At 38.9% G+C, this 8,282-nt stretch overlaps 1 long non-coding RNA gene across 1 annotated transcript; it reads right to left on the bottom strand.

Moving 5' to 3' along the window:
- Positions 1 to 647: 647 nt before the first annotated feature.
- Positions 648 to 6,344, bottom strand: LOC113830896. The gene is made up of 2 exons (XR_003488263.2): positions 5,224 to 6,344; positions 648 to 1,247 (listed from the first exon to the last, which is right to left on the bottom strand). It is a non-coding gene; the product is annotated as an uncharacterized LOC113830896 (long non-coding RNA).
- Positions 6,345 to 8,282: the final 1,938 nt, after the last annotated feature.

Below are 8,282 nucleotides of genomic sequence, written 5' to 3'. Positions count from 1 at the left end.
TAGCAAGCTATGGAGGAAGGGATCCAGTATATCTGTGCCTTCTCTAGGTGCCACCTACAGGAATTACATGTATTGAGCAATACAGTGTATTTCTAAATAATTCCTTTCTCTTTTTTTTTTTTTTTTTGGTTTTTGGAGACAGGGTTTCTCTGTGGCTTTGGAGGCTGTCCTGGCACTCACTCTTGTAGACCAGGCTGGTCTCGAACTCACAGAAATCCGCCTGTCTCTGGCTCCTGAGTGCTGGGGTTAAAGGCGAGCACCACCAACGCCTGGCTCCTTTCATATTTTTGCAAAGACTTTCATAGGCATAATTGAAAGATAGATAATCATGTAGCAATGTGACTGAACAAATAATATGATCTATGCTAACAGACTGGTTTGCAAAACACAACAAGGCCTGTCCAGATTTTTCCTGACCATTCTATGCAAATGTTCTTTCCTCTGTAATGTGGGGCATAACTCTTACTGAAATGGGAATCTTATGATAAGGTAGGTCAGAGAATTTCTTTCTGGCAGACCATACCAAAAGTATTAGAGATCATATGACTCACCTTGTATAAGAGAAATTCTACAGTTTGTAGCATGCTTTGGGGAGGTAATTATAAGCCAGGAGCATCAGATAAAAACATACACATATATATGTTATATATCATACTCAAACAAGAATTATTATTACTGTTGTTGTTATTCATGAAATCAGAAAATAAACTAAATATAGCAAATGAATTTTAAGCATCAATTTTCTTCCTTAATTACTTTGTGACAAAGAAGTCCTCCATAAGATGGGCTTCAAGACCTACTACAAACCATGTAGCTGATGACAAAAGAAAACTCCACCTGCTGCACCTCTTCAATGATGAGATCAAAGTAGGTTTTCCACTTCCGCACTATTTTCTGAACCCCATGCAAGCCATTCTACCACATGTTCAGCTCTATGATGTCACTGGATGCAGGTATCCATCATTGATAGAAGTGCCAGGGTGTATTGGACACTGCTGCACTTCAGATCTCGAGCAGATACTTCAGAGTAGATGCTTTTCTAAGGCACCTGGTAAGGTCAGTCACTGGGAGAACAGCTGCCCAGAAGGAAGCTGAATCCAGCAGTCACTGTGCTTTGAGGGAAAAGTATGTGCCCTGCATATTTTGGTTGCACTAGTGAGCAACCAAAGGCACTGAAACAATGAAGTATTGATCCTAACAATGGGCTTCTCTCCAGGGTCTTTTTCTTCTCTGGGTTCATCTGTCCCCTAGCAACAAATATGAAAAGAAAAAGGAAGTAAACAGTATGGTGATAAACACGAATATGCAAATATTTCTGCAGTAGGATTTGAGTCCTTTCGGTATATACCCACCTAGATGTTCATAAACAGATACTAGATAAAATAAATGTAGGACATTTATACAATAAAGGAAAATTATAATATTTGCAGAAAAATGGAACTGGAGATCATTTTGTTAAGTGAATTAAGCCAGACTCCTAAAGACAGATACCACAGGGGAGGTAATGATAATAATAGTAAACAATAAAAATGAGAGTTTCATCTCATATGCACATTCGTGTGTGTGTGTGTGTGTGTGTGTGTGTGTGTGTGTGTGTGTGTGTGTGTGTGTTTGTGTGTGTAAGAGAGAGATGGAGACAGAGAGATAGACACTGCAAGTGTGTGTGACAGAGATGAAACTAGAGAAAGGAACCATGAGAGGAAAAAGAGATCTTAAGGTAGAATATGGGGATAAAAAGAGAAAAAATAATGAAACATGAAACCAGAGAAGGGTGGTGCTTGGAGGGAGGAAGAGAACCAGCAGGGTGGAGGAAAGAGTCAGGAGGGAAGCTGGAGAGGAAGCACACCAAAAATGATGCATGAAAATGCAAAAAAGAAACTCATTACTTTGTATGCTAGTTTTTAAAACTAATAAAGTAGCCTGTTTGAAATCACACAGTGATTGATGATCCCACAATAACCACAGGTGTGGTCTTTGGCTTGCACATGAGTTATTATTGAAGGTGACAGACTTCTATGGCTGACCCTCAGAGGGAGCCATAACATGTCTTTCTCTCTCAAACGCCCAACCTATAAAGTGAAAAGTGGATCCAGGACAGCATCAACTCTGGGGCTAAGAGGGTCTGTCTCTTCTCCCTGAAAGGTATTCAGAGAACTAACCCAGCACCCAATTCAGAAACAAGAACAAAATAATTTAGGTCTGCGATCTTGAAGTTTGTCTCCTCCACAACTGGACACTCACACCTGCATCTTTGTACAGGCACGTAGAGGAAAGATGCTGCTCTCACCAGATAACGCTAGTCTCCATCTTAAAAAAAAAAAAAAAAAAAAAAAAACACTTCTCCCACCTCACTCGTCTCGATGACATCAGGTTACCATAGAAACCGCGATAAGCAGGCTCTTCATCAATACCGGAAGTGCCTCTGAAGCACTCTTCCCTTCTTCACTTACCTTTCTGCTCAAACAAAAAGCCTTCAGTACGCAGGCTACTGCCTTAAAAGCCTAATTCAAGGGTCTCGGAAAGGATGCAGACAATTGTCTGAGTGCTTTTCAGCCTGCACAATCTCTACAGTCAGATTTTTTTCTATAAAACTGACCTTTAACCAGCATTATCAGTATGCACAGACTTCAATATGTCTCCTGAAAGTCTCAGAGATGAGCTAGCCCTCTGATGGGAACAAGAAGCATACGCACACACTCCATCTTTGTAAGAAAACTGAAATTTCTCTCTAATGCCTATACAAAATGCCAAAGAAACATTTAAAATATTGTCATTTAAGGAATCTCAAAATTAATTAAAAAATGCAGTGTTGATACATTTATTTGTTAAATATAAACTTAACAATTCAATTGAGCCATATTGGGTTATGCTAGGAAACTCCTCCACTTCGTATATTTTTCTCCAGATAATTTTTTTCTCAGCATCATCCACGACTAAAGAACATGTAAGTTTTCTGAAGACTCCATCCTCTGTCATAGAAATCACTTGGCTGAACATATTTTGGACATGAAAACATGAATAACTAAGTCCAGGCCCTCTCCCTTCAAAACTCTTAGTTATATTCTTTACTTAGCCAACTTACATTTTGCTGTGCCCTCTGGTCTGGAATGTTCTAATAGGCCCAAAGCTCATTTTCCCTGTCATTGTCTCTCTGAATACACAGGTATACCATGGTCTCCTCTCAAATTCTACAGTCCTTCAGAGGTACATTAAACACACCCTTCTCCAAATATGAACAATAAGCTAACTGAAAGCTACAACAAAATTCATGGATGATATATCAAATTTATCTTCTATGTATGAAAATAAAGGGGCTGGCAAGACAGCTCAGGCAGTAGTGACACTTATCACCAAGCCTGATCACCTGAGTTCAAGCCCCCAGAACACATATGATAATAGAAAAACTAACTACTGAAAACTTGTCCTCTGACCTCCATACATGCATTGTGACATGCAAGCACTATAGACAATCACACACAGTAAATAAATAAATAAATAAATAAATCTTTAAAATTTAGAAGTGAAAATATATGAGAACATTTTTCAACATAAATATAGGAAAATATTGCACATATGGGAATGCAAGCTAAGATGGGCTGGTTGAGGGACAGACTTGTCACCCAACAATACTGCATAGGAACAGCAGACAAAGATATGCCATGCTGAAGCCTTCCTGTGTACATGTAGAAAGTAGCTTCCTGGACAAAGGATATCACTGTGGCAGAAGAAAGTGATTCTGAACAGCTTATTTGAGGACTACTTTTTGGTGGAAACAAATAGCCCTTATTTTGATAGTGTATTCACCAATCAAATATCAGAGCTTGTAGTTGTCCCTGTAGCTCATCAAGCCTCTTTGTGACAACGCTGTATACTGTTACAGTGGGCTCTTCCTTTATGGAGAGAGATGTTAACTAATCTCCAAATTCTAAGAGCATAGTGAAAATTATACATAACAACGATTTATGTTAAAGGTTCTCATAAATTCACAGCAACCATAGCAAAACTTAAACTAAATGTCCTTTTTCAGATCTTAAAAATGTTAAGATTGGCCGGGCATTGGTGGCTCACGCCTTTAATCCCTGCACTCGGGAGGCAGAGACAGGCAAATCTCTGTGAGTTTGAGGCCAGCCTGGTCTACAGAGTGAGTGCTAGGATAGGCTCCAAAGCCACAGAGCAAAACCAAAAAAAAAAAAAGATAAAATTGTCCCATTCCTTTCCAATGATTAAAGCCTACAAAGAGGGAAGGTGCATCAAAATTTCATGGTTTGCACTTCCATTTTTTAATATAACACACACACACACACACACACACACACACACACACACACACACACACACACACACACACATTAAACCCTGTCATTTATTTATGGGTTGAAAGGGCTCACCTGGGTGATTTGTGTCCCCTGCATTGTGTGTCACCCGTAGTTGTAGCCACCTGGAGGTTCCCCTTCCTTGAGACATTAGGAAACCTCCCTCAAACCAGTGACCACTGGTGATGGCAGCTACAGAAGCTCACCTGGGACTTTGTTTAGAGCATTTTGGCTCTACTCCACAGAGTATTCCAAGTGCAGAGCTACCACATTAAATTTAATCCAGTTAAATTTGAATTTCAGGTCACAACAAATAGTTATACTAATGTGGGATATGATTCTCTTTATCTGAAATGTAAGTGAAACTGGATGACCTACATGTATACAGATTTGTTAAATCTGACAACTCAGGGGAAGAGACTTGGAGTTCGTTAACAAGACAATAGAAGACTTCTAAAAATAGATGCCTACAAAGCAACAGAGCATAGAAAGCTGTGAGCAAAAGCTGAGAAGATTGACAGGGGAACAGACAAGTCTATAGTTACAACTGGAGTCTTCAGATTGGGAGAAAGAAAAAAAAAAAAAAACAACAAGGTTCCAGACGAGCTGAATGCCATTGTCCAAATGTATCTGTTGGGTGTGTACACTACACTCTATCTAAAAACAAGGGAATGTACACTCTTTAAATGGCTGTGGGTCATTCATAACTGTGCGTGCGTGCGTGCGTGCGTGCGTGCGTGTGTGTGTGTGTGTGTGTGTGTGTGTGTGTGTGTGTGTGTGTGTGTACTGGATCAAACAGCCACACACAAAAACAAGAAGTTGAAGAAGCTGAAGTATAAAAGTGTTATTTGACAATAATAAATATAAATATAAATAACAGTATGCAAGAACATAGAAATTAAACATCTACCTGATTCATGCATTGAAGAAAATGTGGGGGTTGGAGAGATGGCTCAGAGGTTAAGAGCATTGGCTGCTCTTCCAGAGGTACTGAGTTCAATTCCCAGCAATCACATGGTGGCTCACAACCATCTGTAATGAGAGCTTGTGCTCTCTTCTGGTGTGCAAGGATATATGCAGGCAGAACACTATATACATAATAAATACATCTTTAAAAAAAAAGAAAAGAAAATGTGTCAATATAAATAAAAAGGCATGCACACATATTAAAGAGCAAACTCCCATGCAACAAATCTAGGAGGATCAGAATTTAGTTTATAACTGTGGTTGTGGTTTAGTGTACAGATATACTTTAAGAGACAGAGGATAAGCCAGGCATGGTGGCACATGCCTTTAGTCCTAGCACTCTAGAAGCAGACACAAGTGAATCTCTGTAAGTTTGAGGCCAGCTTGGTCTAAATAGCAAGTTCCAGGACAGCCATGACTATGCAAGAAATCCTGTCTCAAAAAAACCCTATAAATAGATAGAGACGGTAGAGAAGGCTAATCATGATAAAGTTGTTGTGTATCTTCACTGTGAATCAAATAGGACCATACACCCTTGTCAAGATTTGCAAGACTCCCAAAAGAATGAATTTTACTTTAAGTAATACTTTACTGAAAATGTGCATCTGTGTGAAGAGTATTAATTAGAAGATCAGTTTTATTTTGTGATTCCAATTTGGTAGTATAAAACTAAATTTAAAATAAGCTAATGTATAGTCAAATGGATATGTGCATATATGTGCATTTCTTTTTTCTTTCTCTCCATTTTTATTTAAATTAGAAGCAAGATTATTTTACAAGTCAATCCCAGTTCCCTCTGCCATATATGACAGTTTAGACTAAATGCAAGCTGAAGTTCATTTTTAGGGAGCAAGACAAAGGAATATAAGTCAAAAATATTTTACATTATCAGTGAAGAGTTTTGTTTGCTCCCCCCATCCCCACGTGCAATGATGAAGATGCAACCATATATGTTAGGATAAATCTTTCTGCCACCCGCTTGAGTTCTGCCAGCCACGTGGATGGCTAAAATAATATACAGAGACTTATATTAGGTGCAAATGCTGCTTGGCCAATGATTAGGATTTCATATCTGCTACCTCAGTCTTAATTATCATAAATCTATATATTGTATAAGACTTATCGAACATCTTCCATTGGCATCCTCATCCCAGGATCACATGGTGATTCTGGAGGAAGAGAGAAGGGGCCCACTTCCTTCTTCCCTTGTTTATGTATGAGTCTCCCTGCTATGTCATTTCCTGCCTGGATCATCACTTCTTTACTACATTTCCCAGAATCCTCCTTGACTCCTAGTCACACCTTACTTGCTGCCTCATTGGCCAAACAGTACTTTATTCAACAATCAATTAGATGAACATACACAGAAGTGCATTCGCCATCACATATATAGGGCATTTTTAACTGCACATAAAAATTCCCTCACAATCCATTAGAAATCAGTATGTATATGGATGGTATTCTGATGAGCTGAGGAATACTGAGGAAAATAAAGATGGTATTCAGTGTACATTTAACATATTTTGTTTTGTTCTATCAAAAATGATCAGATAGTTGGGAAAAGTAGTTGGCTCCATACCGTATCTGATGTAAAATGCAAAAAAAAATTAAATAGGTAAGTAAAATTATGTCCTATAGATAACTAAAAATTCAAATAGATATAATTTATGTTCCTTCCAAGTTATAACTCATTAAGTGAAATGGTTATGGTCTCATAAAGAATAATATGTCTGGGGCTCAGCAGTTAAGAGCACCGGCTGCTACGATAGAGAACCTGGATTTGGTTGCCACCACACATATCAGGTGGCTCACAAACACAGGTAATTCCAGTTCAAGGGGATCCAAACCCTCTTTTAACATCTGCAGGCAAGATGGTGATGGGAATACATAACGTTTTTCAGAAACAAAAAGAGAATTTCTAACTATTTCAGTTTCTTTCAACCCCATCCAAGGGAAGTAGGGCCATGTGTCTCTGTGGCCTTTGTCCTATCTTAGTGGATCTTGACAGTCTAACCTGAATTCCAAGTGGACAATCTGTCTTTTTGTCCTCTTTACTTGAGGCTCTCCACTCACTTGGTAGAAGGATCATGAGAATCCTATCAGCCTTAGCCACCTCCAAGTCCTATGACAGGCCCTTATCTTATCACCAGCTCAATGGCAGGGTTCCATAATAAAAGGATAATATTCTGTTTGCTCCAGTGGCTGCATTCATGTCACATGTATCCCATTAAATATCTTTTCCCTTAATATCTCTCCCCCCATTATGGTTCCCATGATGATGAGATGCTCTCCCTCTCTCTGTCTCTGTTCCTCCCTCTTCTTACATCTGTGTTTACCACATGAGAAAAAAATACAAGATTTGGTTTTGTGAGACTGTTTTATAAGCAGTAAAAATAATGATTTCTAGCTCCATTCATTTTCCTGAAAATGTTAATTTTATGGAGAGCAAAAAAAAGGTTCTGGAATTCTTCCTTAATTTAGTAGAGAAGCTCTGAAATAAGAGAAAGGGGTGCTATCATAATCTTCTCAGGCTTGACACAAAGGTCTGTGTGTGAACCAAAAGATCTTCATAGAGCAATGTGACTTCTAAAACTCAAATGATTGGACTGTGACAGGAAACATCAACACCACAGATATTTTTGCTTTTATTAGACAGATTGTTCCCATCTGAAGCCATCTCAGATGGATCCTCAAGTAAATATCCAAGATTCCCTAACAAAAGACTATAGGAGCTCCATACAAGTGAGACTTTGGGGCCTCACATTAAAACAGCACTAATAATGACAGAACTGGGGTAGGTAGGGTATGGGTGAAATTCAGAAATAGAGTGCATGGTTAAAACTGCCAATTACGTAATAGTAACCCTCTGCATGAGTATGCCAGTTGTGCAGCTTGGTCTCTTAGTAAGGCTTCCAACAGTGAGAGAAGGAACTCTTCCTGGTGCTTAGCTGGCTTTTGGTAACCTTCTCCCCATGCTGGATTACCTGACCTGCCTCAATGTAA

Source organism: Cricetulus griseus, chromosome X, assembly GCF_003668045.3.
Source record: "Cricetulus griseus strain 17A/GY chromosome X, alternate assembly CriGri-PICRH-1.0, whole genome shotgun sequence".
Taxonomy (NCBI): domain Eukaryota; kingdom Metazoa; phylum Chordata; class Mammalia; order Rodentia; family Cricetidae; genus Cricetulus; species Cricetulus griseus.
This window is presented reverse-complemented; position numbering and strand designations above follow the sequence as displayed.